Source organism: Vulpes lagopus, chromosome 23, assembly GCF_018345385.1.
Source record: "Vulpes lagopus strain Blue_001 chromosome 23, ASM1834538v1, whole genome shotgun sequence".
Taxonomy (NCBI): Eukaryota; Metazoa; Chordata; class Mammalia; order Carnivora; family Canidae; genus Vulpes; species Vulpes lagopus.
In genome coordinates, this window is record NC_054846.1 from 46,419,302 (window position 1) to 46,446,835 (window position 27,534).

At 44.4% G+C, this 27,534-nt stretch overlaps 1 pseudogene; it reads left to right on the forward strand.

The window, feature by feature from the left end:
- The first annotated feature begins 11,516 nt into the window (after positions 1 to 11,516).
- On the forward strand, positions 11,517 to 20,710 carry LOC121481022 (annotated as a pseudogene).
- Positions 20,711 to 27,534: the final 6,824 nt, after the last annotated feature.

The following is a 27,534-nucleotide window of genomic DNA, read 5'->3' on the forward strand; positions in this document are numbered from 1 at the left end:
ACAAAACAAAAAAAAACTGAATTAAATCATAAACTCAAAAATAAATAAATAAATAAATAAATAAATCATAAACTCTGCATGTGTTTTAATTTCTTGTCCCTCTTCTTGCAGTCATTTGTCGAGAGCCAAAAGTGAATCCGAGGCAGAGCTGGGATTAGGGTAAAGTGAGGGAGGCACTCACTTCACGTTCAAAATTTAAGGGGCACCCAAAATCCCAGTAATCTAGATAAACAGAGTTTTAAAAATCAATTTTAATGCAGAAATGTCTGAAGAATAAAATACCCCCGTTTTAAATAAAGACCTAATCTGACAGGATTGGATCTAGGGTGACATGAGTTAGTGAGTTTTGCCAGTATACGGTCAGATCCTATTATACAGCGTTTTGATATTTCATGATCATAGATTATTTTGCATTAAATTAAGATTCTTAAGTGTTGCATTGATATATTAGGACTCTTGATTACTGGGCTCTTGGGCACCCTCCCTTAAGTCTTGTGACTGGACCGAGCTTCTGCTTTGGTCACACCGCACCCCCGGGCTTGTTCCTCGGTGGAGAGGCACTTGGAGTAGTTTAGGGTCTCCTCTGAAGGGTACCTATAGTTCCAGCTGCACCTGTTCCCACTCAGCAGCTGCCTCTGAGCCTTGAAAGAAAGGGAAAGGGAGATGGCAAGGACTGCCTGCCTGGTCAGAAACCGCATCCCTCGGAGCCGGTGAGAGGAGTGACCAAGGGTTTCCCAGGAAGGGATTGAGACTCTCAGAGCTCGGTGTCCCTCTCGGGCATCCTGGAGGCAATAGACACCTTGCCATCCAGGGTCCTAACTCCTGTCCCCTTGGCGGCCCTACAGCCGGTTCTTCAGCTCACCCACATCCAGCCGTGAGCAGGGCATCCTCGGGGCTGGGGCAAGCGCTTGGAGCGAAGGGAGGAGGCCTCCTTACTGGGGGGGGGGGGGGGGGGACCTTGTGAAGTTCTGTTCTTTCCCGAGCAGTGGTCCCCACACCCAGCAAGCTAGGCGCTCGCCCCAGCCCGTCTTTGAGGTCTCCAGGCCTGTTACTCCACAATTCCAGTTCTCCTGGTGGGAGGCCAGGGTCAGTACAGAGAGTAGTGAGGAAGAAGGGCAGCTGAGCGCCAGATTATGGGGTCACTGACTCTGAGCTATGACATTGCCGTCCCAGGAGAACCAGAAACACGGGGAGCTGCAGCAGGCACCGGCAGTGCACGAGCCTTAGAGGCCCTTTCTGTTCTCATCTTTTCAGTTGAGAGACTCTGACTATTGCATTATTCATCTGGACTTAGCGGAAGGTCAGATGGAAAAGGGGGGGCACCTATGCTGGTTATTAGCTCGGTCATTTGCAAGCATCGAGCTCCAACTGGGTGAATTCAGAGAGGCAGGACGTTGACCACTGTGAGCTGCCTGCGCATGGGCAAGCTTGCTCCTTACCCACCTCTCTGGGGTGGGGGTGGGGGGAGTCCTGCTGTCACTGCTGTCTTTCTGGAAGCTTGGAGGTCACCAAGGAAGCAGAGCCCTCAGATGCTGAGCAGGATCAAGTGGTCCCCAGCAGATGACTTGTTGGGGCCCGAAGCAGCATCATTTCTTGGGCAAAATTTTAAAGTGGCAGAAATGTGTCTTGTAAGTCCCCGTTTCTGTGTTCGGAATTCTGATTCCTTGTCCTTCCCCTCTCCCTGGGCGGTATTGGCTCTTTTTTCCTTCCAGCTGCTTTTTCATCCCTTCCTCCCTTAGCCTCCCTCCTTCTAAGGAGAAACAAAAATCTTGCAGATAAATGCATTCCCACTAAGCTGTAAGTAACTGAGACTCTCAGTGAAATCTATTCGCAGAATGCTTTCAGTCAATGGGATCAAAACCCTACTCAAATGAATTGCAATGTATTAGGCATTTGTAGTCTGAGAGGGTATTTTTTTTTTAGATGGGCACCTTAGCAGCCCAAACCAAGCCCAGGTAGCTGTGAATTCTGTGCACTTGAAAAAGATGTTTCAGAAAAATAGTTTCAGTGTGGAAACTGCATTCTTCTTCCTTTTCATTTTTCTCCTCATTGTCTTTCTGTTTTCCTATTATCACCTCACTACTGATGTTGACAGTAGAGAACATTTAGGAAAAAATCCAAATCCTCCTTCCCTTGTCCCTTCAATCAGCAGCACGTCTATGCTCCAGACACACACATAAACACATCCACTTAATTCCTAATCGTCGATCAATAATCAATCAACCCAATTTTTTTAATAGATTTTATTTATTCATTTATGAGAGACTCAGAGAGAGAGGCAGAGACATAGACAGAAGGAGAAGCAGGCTCCTCACAGGGAACCTGACGTGGGACTCGATCCCCAGACCCAGGATAGTGGCCTGAGCGGAAGGCAGATGCTCAACCGCTGAGGAGCCACCCAGGCGTCCCTCAATCAACCCAATTATCAAGGCTTATATATTCTTAGTACTCAGTCTTTCCTCTAATTTCACACACAGAACATTTTAAAATTAAATATAATAAAAATATAAGTCCACATGTCTTCTTGTCAAGTGGTGTAAGAAGCGAATGATTATGTAGAATTATTATTATTATTATTTTTATGATAGTCACAGAGAGAGAGAGGCAGAGACACAGGCAGAGGCAGAAGCAGGCTCCATGCACCAGGAGCCCGATGTGGGATTCGATCCCGGGTCTCCAGGATCATGCCCTGGGCCAAAGAGAGGCGCCAAACTGCTGCGCCACCCAGGGATCCCTGATTATATAGAATTATTGAACCAACATGTTGCACACCTAAAACTAACACTGCATGTCAATGATACTATAATAATAATAAAATAAGAAATGAGGGATAAGAAGATCGGGGAAGTGAACAATGGATCTGGTGGGCTTAAGTAGTGAAAAATGTGTTAAAGAAAGAATATGATCTGAATTGGACTTTGAAGAGGTGGAAAAGGGTAGACCGTCAAGAAAGTGCCAAAAATGGAGAGCCAGAGTAGGGTGTATTCAGAGAAGGGTGGGTCACGCTGATTTGACTAGAGCAGGTTTGTGTACCAAAATAATGAGAGACAGCCTTGAGAGGCAGGTTGAGATTAGATCAAGAAGGGCCTTGACTAAGTGGTCCCAGGGGACTGGATAACCTCCAGCTGGCCATAGAAATATCTCAAGTTTTTTGAAATAATGTCATTGCAAGTGATGTTTTTAGAAAAGTAGTGTAGGGGATCCCCAGGTGGCTCAGTGGTTTAGCACCTGCCTTGGGCCCAGGGCGTGATCCTGGGGTCCCGGGATCAAGTCCCACGTCAAGCTCCCTGCGTGAAGCCTGCTTCTTCCTCTGCCTGTGTCTCTGCCTTTCTCTCTCTCTATGTCTATCATAAATAAATAAATAAAATATTTTTTAAAAAAAGAAAAATAGTGTATCCAAGGATTGGAGGGACAAGAAGCAGCAGTTAGGAGGTAAGAGTGAAAATGCAGGAGATATAATGGAATGAGGCCCTTAGAGGAGAGAGACAAAGAAATTCTTTCTAAAGCAAAAGAATTATCACCCTCTACAACCGATCTTTCTAAGATTTTCACTGAGTTTCCCAGCATTGATCTCAAGTAAAGGATCCTCCACACTAGTCAAGCCATGTTGTGTTGTGTCCAGTGTCTGATTCTGCACAGAATGAAAAGGAGCTGAAACTAAGTTCCAGGCTCAAGGAATTTGCAGCCCTAAAAAGGAGGAAAAAAGAACTCTATATAATCAATGAACTTGAAAAAAAAAAAAAAGGAACATATAAAATGATGTGCAATGTCATCTATGCTGTAGGTCTCTTTTTTTAAAAAATTTATTTATGGTAGACATAGAGAGAGAGGGGCAGAGACAGGAGGAGAGAGAGGCAGCTCTATGCTGGGAGCCTGACACAGGACTCGATCCCAGGACTCCAGGATCACTCCCTGGGCCAAAGGCAAGTGCTAAACCGCTGAGCCACCCGGGAACCCCCTATGCTGTAGGTTTTCAAAAAAGCTAAAAACAAATCAGTGGGTTAAAGTCTAAAATGGAAGATTCCACAAAAGAGGAAACAGTGCTGCTGCCCACGTCACAGGGCTTCTGACAGCCGGACCCACACTTTATGAGGTCCTCTGAGCACCCGTGCTTGTCGTCCCCTCCTCTGTCTCTTGCCACTCTCCCTCCCTCCTTCCCTCACTGACACCAGCAACAGAGACTCCAGGAAACAGAACGGCTTCGGCTTCTGACAGGCTGGGTTCTCGGTGTGCAGCCCCACGTGCCCAAGGAGCTGGTAACTAGAAACTCCATGACAAGGGGGTGGGGGGTGAGAGTGGGGGAGATCACAGGTTTGAAATGGCTGTCACGTGCCAGGCACTATGTGAGGCTGTGGGAGACCGGATAGTAGTAAGGCCGTGTTGGGCGAGAGTACCATGACCACGGTGTAGACCGCAGGCCCTCCCAGTGGGACAGGAGACGAGGGGGAAGGGAGAGGTAACTACTTGGTTTGGGGCACTTTAAACACATTCCCTTATATAATTCTCACATTTCTTTCTTTCTTTCTTTCTTTCTTTCTTTCTTTCTTTCTTTCTTTCTTTCTTTCTTTCTTTCTTTCTTTCTTTCTTTAAAGATTTTATTTATTTATTCCAGAGAGATGCAGAGAGAGAGGCAGAGACCCAGGCAGAGGGAGCAGCAGGCTCCATGCAGGGAGCCCGACGGGGACTCGTTCCCAGGACCTCGGGTCACACCCCGAGCTGAAGGCAGACGCTCCACCGCTGAGCCCCCCGGGGGTCCCTCTTTTTTTTTTTCTCACATGGGAGACACTGAGGTCAAAGGAGCAGAGTAAACTGTGCAGGGGTGGATTAGCAGCCGGGGGCTCCAAGCAGGGCGCTAGGATTCCCACCAAAGCGCCCGAGCTCACGTGGAGGGACAGCCCTGGGACCGGTGCCGTAAGGAAAGGACAAGACGTCCTTATGTCCATCTTCTCCTTCTCGAGCTTCCTCCTGGAGACGAGGCTCCCTGGGACCTGGGCTGGACACCCGGGCCCTGCTGCCCCTCGGCCTGGCTCAGTGTTGCAGGGGCCGCGAGTGCCTCACCGACATAGTCAAGGAAGGACTCTCAGGGGCAGAGGGGCGATGTGACTTGGCAAGCGGTGGCCGGGGTGCAGACTCGTGGGTGACTAACGAACGTGACTCTTATGTAGACGTACCAGCCTCGGGGGGACCGACGACGTCCCGTCTTCCCCATCATGGGCTCTCGGGAGGTGACACGGTGGCTGCCCGGGGGCACGGCCCAGGTAGCGGCAGCGGCCCTCGCAACGACACGGTGGCCGCAGACGAGCTCCGGGAGCCGGTGGTCACGCGAGCTGAGCTGGGACTTAGCGACTCGAGGCCCCATGGCTCCGGCTGCGGGTGGGGGTTGGCACAGCCGCACCTGGAGCTCCCGCGGCCAGCTCAGCCTCTGCAGGTGACCCTCGGTGCCCACACCGTGGCGCCCGGTGCAGGACCTGGCCGTGCACACAGGCGGGTCCCCGGCAGGCTGGGCAGCGAGCCGCCCTAGTAGTGACCCCCTGGCGCCCATGTCCCCCAGCGACCATGCCCCCCGGTGCCCCCGGTGCCCCCGGATGCCCCTGGAACCCCAGTGCAGGACCTGGCCACGCACACAAGCGGGTCCCCGACGGGCCAGGCAGCGAGTGGCCCGTGTCCTGACTCCCGGCCTCGAGCCCGAGCCCCAAGTCCTGCTGAGGAAGGCCCGTCGCCAGCCCACCCGCCCTCCACACCTGCCCTCGCAGCCCTACACTGACCTCTAGGTCGCCTGTACAAACCGGAGGAACGAAAGAATCCGGAATTGTGGAGAATTGCATGGAAGTGTAGACCCGCTCCCCCAGCACAGGTCCCCCCGCTTCTCTGAGCCAAACCAGGTGCCATCATCGCTCAGCTGTAGACACAAGAAGCGGCATCCACCCCCCGGGACAAAATCAAGGAGAAAAGGCCCCAAACCGGTGTTGGTACTTGACGCTCAGTGGCTCTGGCTGTGACACTAGAGAACTGCAGGGCGAGCACAGGGATGTTACTGTCGCTGCTTCTTTTCAAATAAGTGTGAGCACCGTGCACACGACCGGGGCTGCCATCCAAGTGACTGGGAGCGACCTCCACTCCTCATCCTCAGCGCCACAGGCGTCACAAGCATCACAGGTGTCACAGGCACAGCAGGTGCCAGAGCAAGGCTGTCATCACCGTGCTCGCTGGGCCCAGCGTGGGCACCCCGGGTGGCCGCCAAGCAGCAGGAGACGTGGTGAGCCTGTGCTGAGTGTGCAGGGGGTTCTTGAGGCTCGTCTAGGAGGTGCCTGGACCTTTCTGCTCCCAGCGGTTCACTTCTGCGCGTTGGGGCCCAGCTCCCTGCACGAGGTCCGTGCGACTGTCCTGCCAGGCACGCCTCACTCCCTGTCCCCTCCCCGCACCCCTCCTGAGACCATGCTTATTTAAGGTTCTGATTTCAAATACAGGCACGTGAACACATCACATCGCTGTAGCACTTTTCTTACTGTGCGTCACTCCTCCTTATATATCAATTTGCCTAATGTTTCTCAGATTTTTTATTTTTTAAAGATTTTATTTATTTATTCATGAGAGACACACAGAGAGAGGGGCAGAGACCCAGGCAGAGGGAGAAGCAGGCTCCTTGCTCAACTCAGGACGCGATCCCGGGACCCCAGGATCATGCCCTGGGCCAAAGGCAAGTGCTAAACCACTGAGCCACCCGGGGATCCCCTATTTTTCACATTTTGTGCGGAATCCTCATATTAGAACTGCAGAGCTCTGACAATGAACCGACACGCGGCACTGGGGCAGATCCTCTGGGTCTTCGGGCTGCGTTTCCATCAGCGGCTGCTCGAATATTCGCCGTGGCCTGGCCCAGGCAGGGGTGTAGCAAGCACTCAATTTTTTCCCTCAGCAGCCAGGCGGGGGTGACAGAGGGAAATGCCTGGGCTCACCGTTTTCTTCCCCGTAGGGAGAGAACCCAGGGCCCCGGAGGGGAGGTACTGGCTGTGGGTTCCACTCCAGGGGTGGCTCCAGGTAGCGAGGCTGCTGCCACCGCCCAATCCCCAAACTCGGGTCAGGCCCTCTCGCTAGCAGAGCAGTCCCAGGCTCTCCTCTTGGTCCAAACTTAGTGCAGATTTTAGTGACGTCCTTCCTACAGTGGAGTCCAACTCCAGAGCCCAGTTCTTGTCGTCGCTCCGTTGCCGGGCTGGTCCTGATACACTAGGAAGTCTTCCCTTTCTCATTGCATCACCCCAGTCAGCGCAATGACACAAGGCCGCCTGGCTACGAAGAGCCCATGTGTCTCCTGCACTTGCTAGAAAGACACCTGAGAGCAGACATCATCTCCCTGTGGTGGCAGAGATATTACAGGGGATGATAGGAGGGGACAAAGGAGACAGACACAATCATGAGGACCATGGGAGAGAGAGTTGGATAGAGTTGGATAGAGCATGCAGTATAGACAGGCTTGAGCAAAGCATAGTAAGAGGGTTATTTAGCACAAGGAGCAGTGCCCTTCTTGATTCTAACCATTCCCTTGGCTTTTCCAACATAAAATGCACTAAATTCCCTTTAACCCACAATTCTAAAGTAAAACAGGTTCCTGGCTCCAAGGGCCCAGGGAGGTGCTGAAATAAGGATAGCCTCCGTGACATCACAGGTAAGTTCTCACATCTTTCCTGACCCATTGTGCCCCCCAGCCCGAGTCATGCCACATCCCTAGGAGTCAATTTCCTTATCTACACAATGTACACGCTGGAGTACACCTGGCTTCTTAGACTCAGGTATGCAGCACAGCCATTGCAATGGTACTTTCGGGTTGCCCACCCCAAACCACGCTCCTCGGTCTCAAGTCAGAGAGGTCCAGTGAGGCCTGGGGCTTCCCTGCGAAGCCTTTTTTCCCAGGCTTTCTGAGCTGAAGGGACGTGTCCCACTTCACAACATCCAGGTCTTGTGACAGTGGACTGGCCTCCTCCGTCATTTTTTTTCTTCCCAACAGCTAGATCCCAAAATGGACATGAGTGTGACTCAACTGTAGTCACTCATGGTGTTCTACAAACGGGCTAAGCAGCAAAAGGGAGAGAAGGCATGTGCCTGAACACTTGTGTGAAGAAGATGTATCTTGACCATCTGGACTGCTTAATTTGGGACTATTAGATGACAGAGAAATAAATATGCATATTTTGGGGGACACCTGGGTGGCTCAGCAGTTGGGTGTCCGCCTTCAGCTCAGGGTGTGATCCTGGGGATCCGGGATCAAGTCCCACGTCGGGATCCCCGCAGGGAGCCTGCTTCTCCCTCTGCCTGTGTCTCTGCCTCTCTCTCTCTCTGTGTGTGTCTCTCATGGATAAATAAATAAAATCTTTTAAAATAAATAAATAAATAAATTTTTAAATGCGCTGTATTTTGAGATTGTATTCTGTTAGCCAAGACTTACCCTAAAAATCTACTAGCTTTAGGAACTATTATTATTTTTTTATTTTTTTTTAGGAACTATTATTAAATACAAATCCTTGGGCCCTAGTCCGGGAGCCGTGAGTTCTGTAGATCAGAGACAGGACTACGGCACGTGGGATTTGTACCAGTGTTAGGCTTGCCGATGTGTTCGAGGTTTGAACACCCCTAGATTAGATGACCTTTCTAGGTACAGAGCATCCTACAGCTAGTTCCAGTGAGAGACGGAAAGTTGCTGCCTCCACAAGCCGAGCTTCTGAGGACAGCAGGCGGGCAACACAGGCCAGTCTCACCGAAAGGCACCTGTCTCATACACGCTGTCCCAGGACTGGCTACACAGCCTGTTACCCTGAAGCCCCCGGGCCGCGGGACACACCTGCGAGTAAATACAGCTGCACCGCTAGGGGGGACTCATGTTTCCAAAAGCACAAAGTAGCCGTGCTACTAGTGCCACACGTACGAAAGCCACCCTTTCCCTCCAGCGACCGGAGAGCCGGCAGGTTGCGGCCAAGGCAGCTGTTTTAAATGTCTAGACCTTTATGTTTATTGATATATTAGACTTTTCCAAGGTCACATATGATCATTACCACAGGGATGAATAACAGGTGATAACAAAATTAATAGTAACAACTGAGCTCTTATACTGTGCCCAGGCACCGGTCCAAAATGTACGTATTGTGGTTTTATTCTCAGAACAACGTCCATGAGGTAAATTATTATTATCCCACTTCAGTGAAGAGGAAACTAAAGTACAAAGACTTTAGGTAAGGTACAAAGTCATGCAGGTAGTAGGCGGTCCCCCAGGAACAGACAAGGAGGTCTGATTCCATAGCCCAAGCTTTCGGCCATTCATCTTTATTTATTTATTATTTATTTATTTATTTATTTATTTTTTGCACCTTCATGGTTGGTTTTGGCCAAACTTTTTATTTAGTATTCTGTAGTTGCTTAACACACACTTAAATGGTCTTATTGGAGAAGGGGATAGGGGAGGTTCTTGTAGATTCCCAAGGAAATGTCAAAAAGGCAAAATATGGCCAGCATTATCCATTTGCTTTTTTGGATTTACTGGGTGACTAGCACTTTCCTTACATAAGCATCTGATCTCAGGTTTTTCATTACTGAGAACATTGAGATTTCAGTTTGAAGACACTCTGAAATCCTAAGAGTAGCATATCCCGACCACCCTCTAATAGCTAGCTTGTTTGTATAGGCAGAAGGATTCACCTCTCCATTTTAGAAGGCTAGATGTTTGTGGAAGGTCTTAGAATTGCTTTGCCTCATTTACTGGGAAAAATCAGATATAGGAAGTGGCCTTTAGGGACACTTTTAACTTGAAAAATTACAACAATAGTACACAATTCAAGTCTTAACACATTTAACATTTGCTTATTGAAAGCAATGTCATAAAGTCAAATAAGATTAAACAGGTGTTACTTTTTTCCCTCACAAGAACATAAAAATTATGGAAGGGGAACTTAACAGGAAATTTTAAAATGTAACACAATTTTTCCTTTTAGTAGTCCTTGGGTAGTTATGACAGAAAAGGTTCCACTTTTTTGTTTGTTTTCTTTATCTTTATTTTCTAGGAGAAAGCAAACTCGCCCATAACTTTACAGAAAAAATAATGGTGGAATGCTCCTGAATAAAAACCCCACCTCACAAGATTGTTCTGAGAATTAAACGGCAGCTATCATTACTATTTTCATTACCATTAGACCAGGGCACTGTGTTACACAAAATTAGAGAAAAGCGTTTGCAGTATATATGGCTGACAAAGGGCTGGTGTCTTTAATATATAAAGAGAGCTGTCTGTTTAATAAGATACAGATGAATACACCTACAGAAAAATAAGTCAGGGACACAGAAAATTAACAAAAGAAGAAATAAATAGTCAATAAACATTTGGAGATTTTTCCCCTCTTTCTACTAAAGATAATATGAGGGCAGCCCGGGTGGCTCAGTGGTTTATCGCCACCTTTGGCCCAGGGCGTGACCCTGGGGTCTGGGGATCGAGTCCCACGTTGGGCTCCCGGCATGGAGCCTGCTTCTCCCTCTGCCTGTGTCTCTGCCTCTCGCTCTCTCTGTGTCTCTCATAAATAAATAAATAAAATCTCAAAAAATATACATATATAATATGAATCAAAACAGTGTGATATCATTTTTTACCTGTCCAACCAGCAGAAATAAGACTTAAAATGGTCATATAGTGGTGGTAAAGGTACAGGAAGGGGGGACATTCTCGTGTATTACTCCCGGGAGAACAAATTACTACATTTGCTGTCTCTCTGGAAAACAGGTTGGACTAAACCTCATCCTAGTTTTCAGGTTCTCTGCACATTTGATTTCTTCACTTCACTGATGACACTCCTCCCTCCTCTATAGGTAAGGGACTCAACTCAATTGACTAATTCTGGCCCTTATGACTTTGAGTTTGGGATCTCACTGGGGGCCTGAGTAGGCCCCTGGGGCTTGTCCTGCAAATGGTCAAAGAACAGGCCCTAGGCTGGCGGAGCCCGAGGCATGAAAGCTGCAGGCTGTGCCACTCAGCTTGCTCCCTTCGCTCACCCCAGCTCAGGCTGTTCTAAGAACCCCATGTTCTTTTTTATGGAAACATGAGCTGAGCTCTCAGACCACTCCATTAAACCCCCCTCCTGGCCACAGGAGGCAGGGTCCCCCTGGAGGAAGAATCTGGCAGGAGTAGGGACGCAGGAGCAGGGACGGAAGGATGGGCTCTTGAGAGATGCCCACACTTATTTCTTATTTCTCCACTTCTGACACCTTTCCGCTCATATCCCTTTCTCATCCAACATCCGTGTGCTCTTCTTTTGCCCAGATCGCACCCTCAACTCCAACTCTCTTTTGCCCAGACTGCACCCTCAACACCATCGTCTCCCTTTTGCACCCCATGGTGGCTTCTGCTTTCTATTTTCTTTTCAGGCTTTGCATCACTTGACTTTGTGCGTCTTGCATTCAAACACAATGATCAGGCGTCATGACAAGCTGTACAAGTTTCTGGAGTCAGGCCACCTCACTTCGAGGCCACTATTCAATCTGTCATGGTTTCAGCACCTGTTAGCCCACGGCTCCTGGAACACGGAGCTCTGACTTTCGCCCAGGTGGAAAAGGACAAGAACTACTTCGTTTTGTGCTTCATTACCAGACAGTACGATTATGGCGATGAATGTGGCTCAGTGAGGGGCAAATTATATTACAGCTCAAAAATATGTTCTGGGACGCCCAGGTGGCCCAAGCGCTTGAGCACCTGCCTTCAGCCCAGGGCGTGATCCTGGAGTCTGGGGATCGAGTCCCGTGTCAGGCTCCCTGCATGGAGCCTGCTTGTTGTCTACCTCTCTGTGTCTCTCACGAGTGAATAAATAAAATCATATATATATATATAATCATATATAATATGTATATGATTATATTTTTTATGATCTTTTTTTTTTAGTTTCATTTCTCATGTCAGGCAGTCATCTATCATAAATTATAAAACTTGAAAGGTGGGGTGCCTGGATGGCTCTGTTGGTTAAGCATCCTCTTGAGTCTGGTTCAGGTCAGGATCTCAGGGTCATGAGATCCAGCCCTGAGTCGGGCTCTGTGCTCAGTGTGGAGTCTGTTTGGGATACTCTCTCTTCCTCTCTCCCTGCCCACCCCCCACTCCCACTAGTGTCTGTACTGTGTTTTAAAATAACCCAATAGTCTAAGGGGGCTGGCTCTTAACCTGTATAGGTCCTAAAAATCTAAACATTTTTTTTAAACAGCTTTATTGCACACATTGTACAATTCACTCATTTCAAATAAGCCATTCAGTGATTGTTAGTATTCATCACTATGAATCCATTTTAGAACACATTCATTCCCCCAGTAAGATCTCAGATTTATAATTAATCCTCATTCTGAGCCCCAGCCCCCAACCACCATTGTTCTGTTTTCTTCCATAATTTGCCTTTACTGGACAGTTCGTATAAATGTAGTCCTACAATTTGTAACCTCTTGCATCTGGCTGCTTTTACATGGCATCATGTTTTTGAGGTTTATCCGTGTAGCATGTTTAACACTGTCCTTTTGTTTGTTAATACAGTATGCCTGTATGAGATTTTATTTTTCCATTAAAAAAAAAAATAAAAAAAAATAAATGCACTAAATAAATAAATCAATAAATCAATCTAAATACTAATAATAATAATTGAAAGGCATGTTTGTGTAAGTCCAGACTGGTTGAATGGGCCCTTAGACCTGGTGGAGAGAACTGTAATGAGATTACGGGGACGTGGCCTATTAAGGGGGCAATTAGAGCAGTTAATGAGTAGATATTTATAGATATTTATAGATATTTACAAGCAGTTGAGAAACTTCCATATGTAAGGCATTTTGCCAGCTACAGTGAGGAAAAAGCATAAATAAATGTACCCTCACTCCACAGGAGATTGGATACAGGACAATAGAATAATATCCTAAGAGAGAAAGAGGGGCATATGTGTCTCTTTTGCCTGGAGGGATTAGTGTAGGTACCTATGAAAACTAAAATCTTGACCTTGATGAATGATCCATTCAAACAGCTAAGATTTGAAGAGAAGAAGAAAAAGGTACTAGGAACGGGAACAAAGACGTAAGTAGGAGTAGGTAGAAAGATTGCTGTAGACAAATGAGTACTGGATCCTTTGAGTGTTAGAATAAATAATAGGTTTGTAGCTTTCCCTAGAGGCTTGCAACGCTTGAATAATGGCTCCCAAAGATGTCCAGGTCCTAATCCCTGGAACTGGCGACTGTTACTTTATATAGCAAAAGAGACTCTGCAGATGTGATTAAGTTAGTGATCTTGAGAGGTGGATTATCCAGGTCGGCCCTGGGTGCAACCCTCTGTAAGAGGAGGTACGTGGCCTAGGTGCAACCCTCCTCTGTAAGAGGAGGTACGTGGCCAGTTGACTTCAGTAGAAGAAAGCCACGTGCCTGGAGCAGGGTCCTCACAGAGCCCTGGCCTTAGCTTCAGCGGGCCTAAATCGTCTAACACAGAGCCCACCTTATAACAAGGGGTTGGATAGCTCATGAGATTTTCGAATACTGTCCTGAAAATGTAAACAGAAAGCTTGGAACGGGTGCAGAATAGCTGTAAGTAGGGATCCCGGGGTGGCTCAGCGGTTGCACACCTGCCTTCGGCCCAGGGCGTGGTCCTGGAGTCCTGGGATCGAGTCCCACGTCGGGCTCCCTGCATGGAGACTGTTTCTCCCAATGCCTGTGTCTCTGCCTCTCTCTCTCTCTCTCTATGTCTATCATAAATAAATAAATAAATAAGTCTCTGCCTCTCTCTCTCTCTCTCTCTCTATGTCTATCATAAATAAATAAATAAATAAATAAATAAATAAATAAATAAATCTTTAAAAAAAAAAAAAAGAATAGCTGTGAGTGTCCCCCACATTTGCCCTCATCACCCGTGGCCTCCCAGCATCATGGAGCGTGGGATCGCATGTCCCTAGCCAGCCCCTGGGAAACGTCCAAATCAAAGTTCGAAGAACAGTTTTTGCTGAATGTGTACCGCTGTCACATCATCATACAGTAAAAAAAATCATTAAAAAGTCAAACCATCGTAAGTACAAACACAAAATAGAGGAGCGGTTGCAGGAGAATGGGGAGTGATGGCAGATGCACACGAGGGATCTTTTAGAGGCCACGGAAATCCAGTCCTAAAATTGGATTGGGTGACAATTGTATGACTCTACATTTACTAAATGTCACGGAATTGTGCATTTTAAATGAGTGAATTTTATGTTATGTAAACTATACTTCAACAAAACTGCTATGGAAAAACCCAAGGAATTTATCCTTGACACATTTTCCTGATTTCCTTTATCCATCCTAACAGCAGGTCCTATGATTTTTATGTCCTTAAATAACTTTCAAGTGTATCATTTATCTCCTTTCTGTTCTGCCCAATTTTCTTTTTTTTTCTGCCCAATTTTTATTTAAGATTTTCCCAATCACTTCCTGACTTCTTCCGACACACCCTCAAGCCTGCCCAGCCATTCTCCACTGGGCAAACACAATTTTCTGATCAAAATATGAATCTGTAAAAAAAAAAAAAAATATATATATATATATATATATATATATATATATATGAATCTGTTCACGTCTACTCAAGGTGAGATTCTTTTCAGATGATATCTGGTCATTTACAAACACTATTTTCTGTTGGCCGATGGCTTCTTTTTTATCAGTAGGAAGTGATTTTCTTTACATATTACAGATATCACCACCTTTCCTGCTATGTGCATGGTAGGATCATTTATTAAGATACTAATTTGGTTGCTTTTTTTTTTGTCCTTCTCTAAGAGACAAAAAATATATATAATGCATTTTTCTCTCTTCCATCACCAAATACGGTGAGTTTCTGTACATATGCCATGTGAGTTGTTTACATCTTTTGTATTTCAGGCCAGGTAACAATAGTGAGCAGTAGTGAGCAGTAGTGAAACATGTGCTGGTCTCCCAGAGATTTCAGTATTAGGCCCATTGAAGAGAGCCATAGCCAGGAGCGAAAGAAGAAAATACATTTCCCTGAAAGTGGAAAGAAAGGAGAATGTTCTTTGTGGGTAGTCTAATTCCTGACTCCGTATTCATATAGCCCCCAAATGGGGAGATGTGAGGGCTGATTCTAAGTTCGGGGGTGGCTTGTAGATTTTTTTCCTAGTGAGTTCCAAGGAGGGTTCTTGTTTTTTTTTTTTTTAAAGACTTTATTTATTTATTCATGAGAGACACACAGAGAGAGGCAGAGACACAGGCAGAGGGAGAAGCAGGCTCCATGCAGGGAGCCCGACGTGGGACTTGAACCCGGGTCTCCAGGATCATGTTCTGGGCTGAAGGCGGGACTAAACCGCTGGCCTCCCCGCCCCACCCCACCCCCCCCCCCGCCCCCGGGCTGCCCCGGGTTCTTGTTATCTAAATGAATCAGAGATGGTCCCTGCGTATGGGCCCTATGTTTACTTCTTTATAGCAAGTGGGACCCATAGGCTCAAAAGGCCACCAGTGTCAATCTCAAATTTTTACCCATCCAGGTGTCTTGGGTAAGTAACCTTGCTAAGTACATTCTGTTGCCTGTCAGAGCCCGTAGGGTTTGCATACCCCATAAAACCATCCCCAACATCTGCAAGCCGCCCCCAAGCTGCTGCTGCCCTTTGGAGCTGCTGACTCAGAGGCCCCCAGTTCTGCTGACCCCCACCTTTTACATCTCACACCATCACATCTAGTCTCTGGGAGGCCTCCTGCTGTCCAGGACTTACCCACACGCAGACCTGCCCATTAGCGCCCACAGAAAGCGCGTTGTGTGCGCAATGACATGGTGGCCATTTCTTTTTCTTCGATCAGCCCCCAAATTCCTCAAACGCACTGCAGTTCTCATCTTTATACGATGATCCCTGCTCCAGCCTCTGCCCAAGACTTTGTTTTCTTCTCCCTGGTAACAAAACTCCAAGCGCGTGGAAAATGATCAGCGAACCACCACTAAGGCTCGTTATGTGACTTCATATTTTAATTTTTTAAAAACAGCTTTATTGGAAAAAAAAAAAAAAACAGCTTTATTGGGACACCTGAGTGGCTCAGCGGTTGAGCACCTTCCTTCAGCCCAGGTCGTGATCCCGGAGTCCTGGAATTGAGTCCCACATCAGGCCCCTGCGTGGAGCCTGCTTCTCCCTCTGCCCGTGTCTCTGCCTCTCTCTCTCCTGTCTCTCATGAATAAATAAATAAATTCTTTAAAAAAAATAAAAAATAAAACAGCTTTATTGAGATAGAAGTGACATATGATAAACTGAACATATTTAAATTGCCTAATTTCCTAAGTTTTGACATACATCTGTGTCCATTAAATCATATCCAACATTTACCAAGTTCCATGTCCTTTAGCTATTCCTTCCTCTCACCTGCCCCCACTTTCAATCCCCAAGAAACCATTGATCTGCTTTCTTTTCACTATAGATTAATTTCCATTTTCTAGAGTTTTATAGAGATGGAATCATACACTATGTACTATTTTGTATTTGGCTTATTTAACTCAATTATTTTGAGACTCATCTATGTTGTTGTGTGTATTGATAACTCATTCCTTTTTCTTGCTGAGTGGCATATCATTACGTGGATATACCACAATTCATTCATCTATTTACCCCATGGTAAAAATTTGGGTTGTTTCTAGATTTTGGCGATTACAAATAAAGCTACCATGAACATTCATGTAAAAGTCTTTGAGTGGACGTACATTTCCTTTTCTCCCAAGTAAAACCTAGTAGGGGAATGGCGGGATCATATGGGAGATGTTTATTTACCTTCCAAAAACTCATTTTACATTCTTGCCAGCAGTATATGAGAGACCCAGTTCATCAACATTCTCACCCACACTTTGTAAGGTCAGTCATTTTAATTTTAACCATTCTAGTAGGTGTCTGGTGGCATGTCATTGTGGTTTTACATTGCATTTTAATGTCATTAAACATCCTGTTCATGTGTTTGTCATGTCATCCATATATATCTTCTTTTCTCAATTGTCAAAACACTTTCCAATTTTTTATAGGATTATTTGCATTTTCATTGTTACATGTTCTGGATACAAGTCCTTTATCATCTATATGCATTGCATCTAATGCAGATGTGTAGTGCAGTTTTCTCTTCGATACTGCTCTAACAGCATCCCACAAATTTTGCTGTGCTATGTGATTGTTTTCAACAATATTCAGATCAAAATATTTTCTGATTTCCGTTTTGATTTCATGTTTGCCCTATGAGTTATTTAGAATTGGTCGGTTTAGTTTCCAAATATTTTGATATTTTTGAGAGGTCTTTCTCTTACTCATTTCTAATTTCATTCCAGTGTCAGAGAATATATTTTGTCTAACTTGAATCCTTTTGAGTTTATTAAGACTTGTTTTGTGGCAGAAAATTTGGTATATCCTGGTAAGTGTTCTGCAGGCATTTGAACAAGCGTGTATTTTGCTTTTGTTGTAGAGTATCCTATAAATGTCAGTTGAGGTAAATTGTGGATTTCACTCAAGTCTTCGATAATCTTGCTGATTTCCTGCCTACTTGATCTATCAGTTATTGAGATGCGAATATCGAAAGCTCAAACTATAATCCTGGATTTGTTCACTTCCCCTTATAGTTCTGTTTGCTTTGTGTAATTTGAAGCCCTATTTATAGGGCCATAAAAATTTAGGACTGTTATGTCCTGTTAGTTAATTGACCCCCTTTAGCTTTGGTAATATTCTTTGTTTTGAAATCTTGGTCTGATATTGCTCAGCACTCCAGCTTTCTTTTGATGAGCATTAGTACAGTATATGTTTCCACTTCCTTTACTGTTGACCTATTTTTGTCTTCCTATAAAGTGTATTTCTTGTAGAAGATGTATATTGAAATTTGTTTTTTAATCCAGTCTATCACTAGCTTTTAATTGGTATGCTAAGATTATTTGTATTTAATGAGATTATTGATACAGGTTAGTTGTAGTCTAACTCTTGCTATTTATTTTTTGTCTCCTCTATCCTTTGCTTCCTTTTCCTGCACTTGATTTACCAATTTTTTTTAATGATTCCATTTCTATCTCCTTTGTTGGCTTTTTAGCTTTTAGCTATAGCTCTTGGTTTTAATTAAGTGGTTGCATGAGGCTTTACCGTGTATGTCTATGACTTATCATAGTCTACTTTCAACTGATATTGTACTGTTTCACTTACAGTATAAAAACCTTAGGATAATATACTTATATTCCTCTCCTCTCAGATTTTATGCTATTGTTCACCATGCATCTTATTTTGAAATAGGTTACAAATCCCATTACATATTGCTACTAGTTTAGTGTGTCTTATTTTATTTTATTTTATTAGATTTTATTTATGTATTTGAGCGAGAGAGAGAGAGAGAGAGAGTGAGAGTGTGTGTGTGTGTGTGTGTGTGCAAGCACAGGGAGGGGCAGAGAGGGCCAGAGGAGGAGGGAGAGTGAGACAGACAAGTAGACTCTGTGCCAAGCACAGAGCCTGACACGGGGCTCAATCTCACAACCCTGAGATCACGACCTGAGCTGCAATCAAGAGTCAGATGCTCAACCCATTGAGCTACCCAGGCACTTGTAGTCTGTTTTATCTTAAATAAATTTAAATAGTAAGAAAAAGAATAATATTTATTTGGCCATGAAATTACCATTTATAATTTCTTTATTTCTTTGTGTCAATTCACATTTCCAAGTGGTATTAATTTTCTCTCCGCCTGTTTGCCTTTCCTTTAAATTTTCTTGTAGTGAGAGTTTGCTGGTGATACATTCTTTAAACTCTGCAATCTGAAAAAGTTTTTATTCTGCCTTAGGGTTTTAAAGATATTTTTGCCAGATATAGAATTTCTGCATTGAAATTTTCTTACTTTGAGTACTTTGATGTTTTCCTACCCTACTCTTACTTATATTGTTTCAGATAAGAAATCTAATGTCACCCCTAACATTCCTATCTTTGTTTCTCTGGCCATAGCATGTCTATTTTCTGAGGTTGCTTCTAAGGTTTTTCTTTTCATTATTAGATTTTTTTTTTTTTTTTTTTGCTTTCCAATTTGGTTATGATGTGCCTTGATACGGTTTTCTTTCTTTTCCTTTTCTATTTCTTTCTTTCTTTCTTTCTTTCTTTCTTTCTTTCTTTCTTTCTTTCTTCTTTCTTTCTTTCTTTCTTTCTTTCTTTCTTTCTTTCTTTCTTTCTTTCTTTCTTTTTTTGTACTAGGAGTTTGTTGAGGGTTTTTTTTGGATTTGTGAACTTATAATCTCCATTAACTTTTGAAAGTGGCCACTATTCTGCGCCAAGGCGCCGGAGGAGGCGCCGGAGGACGCCGCAGGGGCGGCAGAGGAGCCGCAGCTGCTGCACGGTGCCGGCATCTGTAAGTGGTTCAACGTGCGCATGGGGTTCGGCTTCCTGTCCATGACCGCCCGCGCCGGGGTCGCGCTTGACCCCCCGGTGGATGTCTTTGTGCACCAGAGCAAGCTGCACATGGAGGGCTTCCGGAGCCTGAAGGAGGGTGAGGCGGTGGAGTTCACCTTTAAGAAGTCTGCTAAAGGCTTAGAATCTATCCGGTCACCGGACCTGGTGGAGTATTTTGTATTGGGAGTGAGAGGCGACCCAAAGGGAAGAACATGCAGAAGCGCAGATCAAAGGGAGACAGGTGCTACAACTGTGGAGGTCTAGACCACCATGCCAAGGAATGCAAGCTGCCACCCCAGCCCAAGAAGTGCCATTTCTGCCAGAGCATCAGCCATATGGTAGCCTCGTGTCCACTGAAGGCCCAGCAGGCCCCCAGCTCACATGGAAAGCCAGCCTACTTTCGGGAGGAAGAAGAAGAAGAGATCCATAGCCCTGCCCTACTCCCAGAGGCCCAGAATTGAGCTACACTGGGTGGGGGTAATTCTTTTTGTGATCAGGAAGTTTGGAGGAGCAGGCATCAATCGGCAGAGTGGAGAAAGTGGGGACAAGGTGGGTAGGGGGCAGCTGGCTCTGCCATATATCTCAGGCCAGGGTCCCACAGCATCACCCCCTCTTCCCTCTTGGCAGGGTAGGGGGGAAGGGGTGAGGCAAATGAATTACAACTGTGCTCTATCCAAATGCTCGTGGAGAGTTCTGAAGAAAATCCCTCCCTGTGTGCTTTACCTGAGTCTCCACCCTCAGATCTCCAGCTTTTGAAAGTAGCGTGGATAGGGAAGTTGTTTTCCTTTCAAAGAAGGACATGTAATAATAATTTTTCCCATGCCAGAGTGTAGAGATGAAGCATGAGACCAGATTGATGGGCCCAACCCACGACCACTATATTCTATGGGGAGGGAATCTCTAAGGGGTAAGGCAGGGTTTTTCTACATCTTGTCCCATAACCCACTCTTGGGATAGGGTGCTGAGGACTGTCCCAAGCAATGGGTTGTGACAGTAGCCACAGGGATTGTTGTGTTGGAGCTACAGACCTCCTGCTCCTAAGCTTAATCCCACCCCATTCTGGGCTGATAGGATTTTATTTATTTGCTCCCTTGGACAACCGCACCTTGGGCCCCACTTTCTCCAGGATGCCAACTGCACTAGCTGTGTGCGAATGACGTATCTTGTGCATTTTAACTTTTTTTTTTCGTAATATAAATATTCTGGTTTTTGTATTTTTGTGTATTTTAATCTTAAGGCCCTCGTTCCTGCACTGTGTTCTCAGGTACATGAGCAATCTCAGGGATAAGTCAGCAGCAGCTCCAGGTCTGCACAGCAGGAATACTTTTTTGTTTTATCACCAGGGAGAACAACTATTTGGAGTGCATAGCCTATTGAACTACCTCATTTTTGCCAATTAGAGCTGGCTTTTCTGCCATAGTGTTCTCTTGAAACCCCTCTACCTTCAGTGTTCCATGGGAAATGAGATTTTAACTCAGTTGCTCCATGACTTGATCTCCTTCTAGTGGAAGATTGGAAATTGGTCTAAACAGGAAAAGCTGGTATAGGAAGTAACGTTAGGAGAGGCCGCACCAACTAAAAGGTGCGGAGGGGAAGCCAGGATTAGTTGAGGGTTGTCTATACGTGTAATAAAGGATTCCTGTTCCAGACTTCTAATCCCAGGGCACGGGACTCACTTTACATACCGGATCCATCCTTTGCTGGATTGGGCTAGGCCTACCATGCACAACAGGGTGTATGTGTGTGTGCGTGCGCGCGCGTGTTTTAAAGATGAGTTGGTAAGGATAGGTTTAAGAATAGTAACTCTGGAACCCATCTTGAGCTGCCCAGGGATGCGGTGTATGAAGCAAAGGCTAACTTTCTTAACCTTTATAAATTCTGGGCTTTTCTTGTTGACTTCCAGAGAGACCATAAGCCATGGCTTCTTTGCAGTGTTCAGAGCCAGTGTCCTGCCCTGCTGCAGCAGTGATTAGTGTCGTGGTAGCTAAAGGATTTACTTAATATGCTGTGAGATCACCACAAACCTACCTCACTGTGTTGAAATGGGGCAGATGCAATAGAACACATTGGGTGATGTGTGTCTGATCCTGGGTTCTTGTCTCCCCTGCTTGCTGCCCCCTCTAGTGATTGTATTTGTCTGGGTTTTGTAGGTTTTCATGAATAGCTGATTGGGTGATTGCTTGGTGGCCTGGTTTGTGTAAATATAATGTGTTGGTCTTCTCCATGTTCTTTTGGGGTTTTATTGTTTACAAACTTCTTTTTTGTATTGAGAAAAATAGCCAAAGCATCTTTGACAAAAGGTTCTGCACCAGGAAAAGAAACTGGAACATAGCTTGGTGACCCCTCTTGAAGTGTGGCGGCCTTGGACTATCCTTTTATGTTCCCATCCCGTATTTCCTTTTTTGGGCCAGATCTTCTGTCCTAAAACTTAACTCCTACCCTACCCTTCTCCTATCCCTCCTTCCAAGAAAAAGCCCCACACCTACACATTTCACGTTCTAAAGAAGCGAAGAACACTTCCTCCCTTGTTCCCAATCTCCTGTGTCAAGACCATTCCTTGATGTGATTCATACTAATACACTTGTATTTGGGTGGAACAAACCTACTTTAATCTCTCCAGGCTGAGGGTAGAGGGAAGCTGAAGCAACGAGGGGGGCCTTGAATGTAGAAAGTAGGGTCAGGAGACCAAGAAAGGAAGATGAATGTATATCCAAGTCACTCAGGAACTTTTATGCAGGTGCAAGAAACTTCTGTCAAAGTGGCCACAAGATTGTTTAATAGGAGATGGACGAATGTAACTCCATGTTTACTGCTAGAAACCAAAGCTTTGTGAAATCTTGAATTTATTGGGGCGGGGAGGGGGGTGGTGGTAGGAAAGCTGTACCTATCTGTTCTTAACCTGATCCCTTCCCCTCATTTCTGAACTGCAGGAGACTGAGCCCTCTTGGGCTTTAGTGACTCCATCTCTGGGGAGTGTTTATTTGATGGTTGATGTTGCTGTGCCGGGTACTTCCTTTCCCACTTGCTATTGTCTTGTAACACACATGCTGACCCTTTTCCCTTCTCTCTTTACCTTGGGAAAATACAATTAATAAAAACTTATTGGTACTGAAAAAAAAAAAAAAAAAAGAAAGTGGCCACTATTTCTCCTAATTTTTGCTTCTTTTTTTCAGAAACTCAAATTATCCATCTGGGGTCGCTTGAATTCATTTTACAGTCTGCTGATGTTCTTTTCACTCTGCTTTGTTTCCTTGTTCTGTTTCACTTGAATTATCTCTGGAACCTTCAGATTCACTAAGCTTTCTTCTGTAATATCTAATCTGCCATTAATCCCATCTGGTGCACTTTTTATCTCACACATTTTAGTTTTTATCTTTATAAATTTGATTTTTTTCTATTGCCCATGAATCTAATTAATTTTCTGCACATAAAAGCAGTTATAATAATAGGTTTAATGCCTTTGTTCTATGCCTGTTTGGGGTCTAATTCAATTGGATGATTAGTGTGCTCATTATGGTTTGTGTTCGCTTCCTTTCATGCTTAGTAATTTTTTATTAGATGCCAGACATTGTGAATTCCACCTTCTTGGTTTAACTCACAAAGATATTCTTGTATTCATGTAAACCTCCCTGATCTTTTTTCTGGGATACACATCAGCTATTTGGAACCACGTCAATCCTTTTGATTTGTTATGAAGATGCAGATCCATGGTGATCTAGGGCTAATTATTCCCTGCTACTGAGGCAAGACCTTCCCTAGTGCTGTCTAATGCCCCATGAATTTTGACTTTTTCCAGCCTGGCTCATGGGCCGAGGCACTATTTCCTCTGATCCTTTTAGACAAGTAGACAAGTTATTTTCCCAGCCGCAGGTGGTTTTCTCCCCCACACGTGATAAACAGTCCTCTGCTGCATACTTGAGCTCAAGGCTCTGCTCAAGGCAGCTCTTTCCTTTCTGGTACTTTGTCCTATGGACTCACATTTCTTGGCCTCCTCATTTCCTCAGTTCCTCCTCCTCATGTCTCGTGGTCTCCAGGCTCTTCCTAAGCTTGTCATCCCCTCACTTTTGTCTGGAATCTCTCTCAAGGCAGAACCCAAGCAAACTGTATGGCTCACCTTGCTAGTTTCCTGTCTCCCAAAGTTCAGTGTGTTTTGTTGTCTGATGCTAGTGTCTTGAAAGTAGTTTTTCCAGCATTTTGTCAGTTTATTTTTTAAGACTTTATTTATTTATTCGTGAGAGACACAAAAGAGAGAGGCAGAGACACAGGCAGAGGGAGAAGCAGGCTCCATGCAGGGAGCCCAATGTGTGACTTGATCCCGGGACCCTGGGATCATGCCCTGAGCCAAAGGCCGATTCTTAACCACTGAGCCACCCAAGCATCCTAGCATTTTGTCAGTTTTAAAAATTGTTTCAGGTGGGAGGGTAAATCAGGTCCATGTTATTCCATCTTGACTGGAAAACTATATTAAGCCTTTTTTTATATTCTCATTTTTTTCAAGGATTTCTTTATTTATCTGAGAGAGAGAGTGCATATCTGTGAGCACATGCAGAAAGAGGGGCAGAGGGAGAGGGAGAAGGAGAGAGAAACTCAAGCAGCCTCCATGCTGAGCACAGAGACCAACACAGGGCTTGACGCCATGACCCTGATATAAGACCCGAGCTGAAAACAAGAGTTGGAAGCTTAACTGACTGTACCACCTAGGTGCCCTTCTACATTTTCATTTTATTTTTTTTCTACATTTTCATTTTAAAACCGCATCTAGAAAAAAATAATAATAATAAAATAAAAATAGGGATCCCTGGGTGGCGCAGCGGTTCAGCCTTTGGCCCAGGGCGCGATCCTAGATACCCGGGATCGAATCCCACGTCGGGTTCCCGGTGCATGGAGCCTGCTTCTCCCTCTGCCTATGTCTCTGCCTCTCTCTCTCTCTGTGTGACTATCATAAATAAAAAAATAATAATAAAAATAAAAATAAAAATAAATTAAATTTAGAAAAATAAAACCACATCTAGGAGCGGCTGACTGGCTCAGTCCATGGAGCCCTCCACTTTTGATCTCTGAGTTGTAGGTTTGGGCCCTACACTGGGTGTGGAGATTGCTTGAAAATAAATCTTTAAAAAAAAATATCAAAAGCATTTTCATCTAAACAGACTCCTTAAAATTTTTGGAGCTAAATGACCTTGCCTTGCTTTTCTAGTGGGAAGGTATCTATATCATGACAGAGTTACCCTCATGGTGAGTTGCTGATGCAAAAGCTAAGAAATGCATGGATTGAATGCAGATTTCATAGGAAATAAGAATACTTTTGTTAAAGCATAAATGAGCATTTTGTTTTTATGGCTGTACAATATTGGAAAAGAAAGAGAAATTCTTCAGAACAAAAGAAATTGTCATACTTCGGAGTCTTGATGGTGGCTCTAAGGGATGTAAATGTTTTAAGAATGATGACTTTTAAGTTAAGAATTTTAAGGGGTGCCTGGTTGGCTCAGTTGGTTAAGCAGCTGCCTTCAGCTCAGGTCATGTCAGGGTCCTGGGATCGAGCCCTGGGATCGAGCCCCGCATCTGGAGCCCCGAGGAGCCCTGCTCAGCAGGGAGTCTGCTTCTCCCTTACCTTCTGCCCACTGCTCCCCCTGCTTGTGGGCGCGCGCTCTCTCTCTCTCTGTCAAATAAATAAATGAAATCTTTTTTTTTTTAGTTAAGATTTTAAGAATGTTATCTAAAAGGTGAGGCAACAACAGCACTGTGTTCCATAGTAAGACAGTTTGTAACAATAAGAGAAACTGCGAGGACGACGCCAATCAACACCCACATGCCAAAGCTGAACTTTCTCTTTTACCAGGACAAATTCAGATACTTTGATTTTCCTAATTATGTAAGAAAGGTGGAGGACATCTAAAATACTAACAGAGGAAAATTTTGCTGCCACCATTAAGAGCTGGGGTTTTGGTACAGATATGTTGGATTTAGAAAAGAAACTCACACTTTGCTTACACCTGAGTCTGAGAAGCAATTTTATACTGAATATGTTTTCAAAGCATTTTTTTCCAAGTTGTTGCTTTTTAAATTTTTGCAGGGGGATGTCTTTTGTTATTAGGGATTATTATTATTATTATCTGTTTTGGGTGAGGTTTCTGTGTACTTGTGTGTATGGGTATGTAATTCAGTCTGTGTGTCTGTAATCAAGTCTTTCAATAATTTTCTTTGTGGCTGTGCTCTTGTTTGGTTTAATAAAGACATCCTTTCTTAACTCCAAAATTGTGAAAAATATTCTACTATATATACTTGTCTCAATATGCTTAATGTTGTTTTAAAAATATTCTTTTGATGGGGCACCTGGGGGGCTCAGCGGTTGAGCATATGCCTTTGGCTCTGGGTGTGACCCCAGGGTCCTGGGATCGAGTCCCACATTGGGATCCTTGCATGGGGCCTGCTTCTCCCTCTGCCTGTGTCCCTGCCTCTCTCTGTGTATCTCTCATGAATAAATAAATAAAATCTTTAAAAAATAAATAAAGGGGATCCCTGGGTGGTGCAGCGGTTTGGCGCCTGCCTTTGGCCCAGGGCGCGATCCTGGAGACCCGGGATCGAATCCCACGTCGGGCTCCCAGTGCATGGAGCCTGCTTCTCCCTCTGCCTATGTCTCTGCCTCTCTCTCTCTCTGTATGACTATCATAAATAAATAAAAATTTAAATAAATAAATAAATAAAGTAGGCAAAAGATAGGCCTTGTATCCTCAAAATAATCTTAACAATTACAAACATTCTTATTTGCCACTATGTATCTATATAAAGAATTACTACTTTGAGAGTATTTGTAAACTCTTATCACCCTTCTATCTCCATTGTGAAGGAAAATCAATTTAAAAAAATGCAAAGAAAAAAGTTGTAGAGAAAACAAAAACAAACAAAAAGAATCCTATTAAAACAAGAGAAAATTAATCAGCTTTTTAAAGCTTTGTGTTATATTTGCCAACTTTTTCATTCTAATCACAAATGTGTGATTGCCCACTGTACACACTCACCAGCATTGAGTTTGTAAGATATGATTATCAGCAATTTGAAAGATACAATTTTCGTTTTTCCCTTTGTGACTAAAGCTATATAGGTATTTTATGATCATAATCCATTGATGCCCATTGTAAGATCTGTTCAAAATCTTGCATTTTAAAAATAATCTGCTTTTAAAAGACCATTTAATAATCTCTCTGTAATATATATTCGTGTATCTAAGGGGCTCATGACTCCTCTCAATCTTTTACTTTTGTAAAAATAGTGGTTAATAGTCCTGACCAGGGACTCAGGACTTGCGTCACAGAAAAGGCCTGGGACCCACAGTCCCTTTCAGGCTCTTCCCCACCTATAAACCTAAGCTGCCCGAACCCTCCCAAGCAAGTTTACAAGCAGAGAGGAAAAGTAGGATCGAACCAGATGTTTGTACACCCACTTTCAAAGCAGCGTTATTCACAACAGCCAAAAGGTGAAAAGCAATGCAACTCAATTTTTTTCCAAAAACATTTGCTGAGAAGGCCTAACACTCTCCACACTACTTGGGATGTTTTCTATACCATCAGTTACATGTTTATGGGTATAAGGAAGTGCTTCCCCGACGTTAGTGGGCTATGACTCACCTTGTGAATTTAACCATGCAAATTTATGGGCCCATTCACAAAGATTTTGATTCATGAGGTCTGAGGAAAAACCAAGGAATCTATAATCCAGAGGGAGGCCAGGTGGTTCTGCTGTGAGGCTGCCAGGTGAAAACTTAAGAAACACCGCCTGAGCATGATTCGGTGCCATCTGTTCTGTGTTTTTTGTTTCCATCTGTCTGTCCGTCTTGCTCATTTCCTGCTCATCTCCATTCCTCTCTTCTGCCCCCAAGCAACCAGTAATCGACTTTCTGTTCTCTCTGTGCTGGTTTTTGAACAAGCAGAGGAATGGATGTGGTTTGCTTTATTAGATATCAAAATATTTTGTCAAATGAGAATAAGGAAAAGCATATCACTGGCACACAAATAGATAAAATTACCATCAAAAACAATAGACAGTTCAGGAACAGAATTATTTAACATATACGGTAACTTTTATTTTTTTTAAAGGTTTTATTTATTTATTTGAAAGAGAGACAGAGATAGCGAGAGAGAGA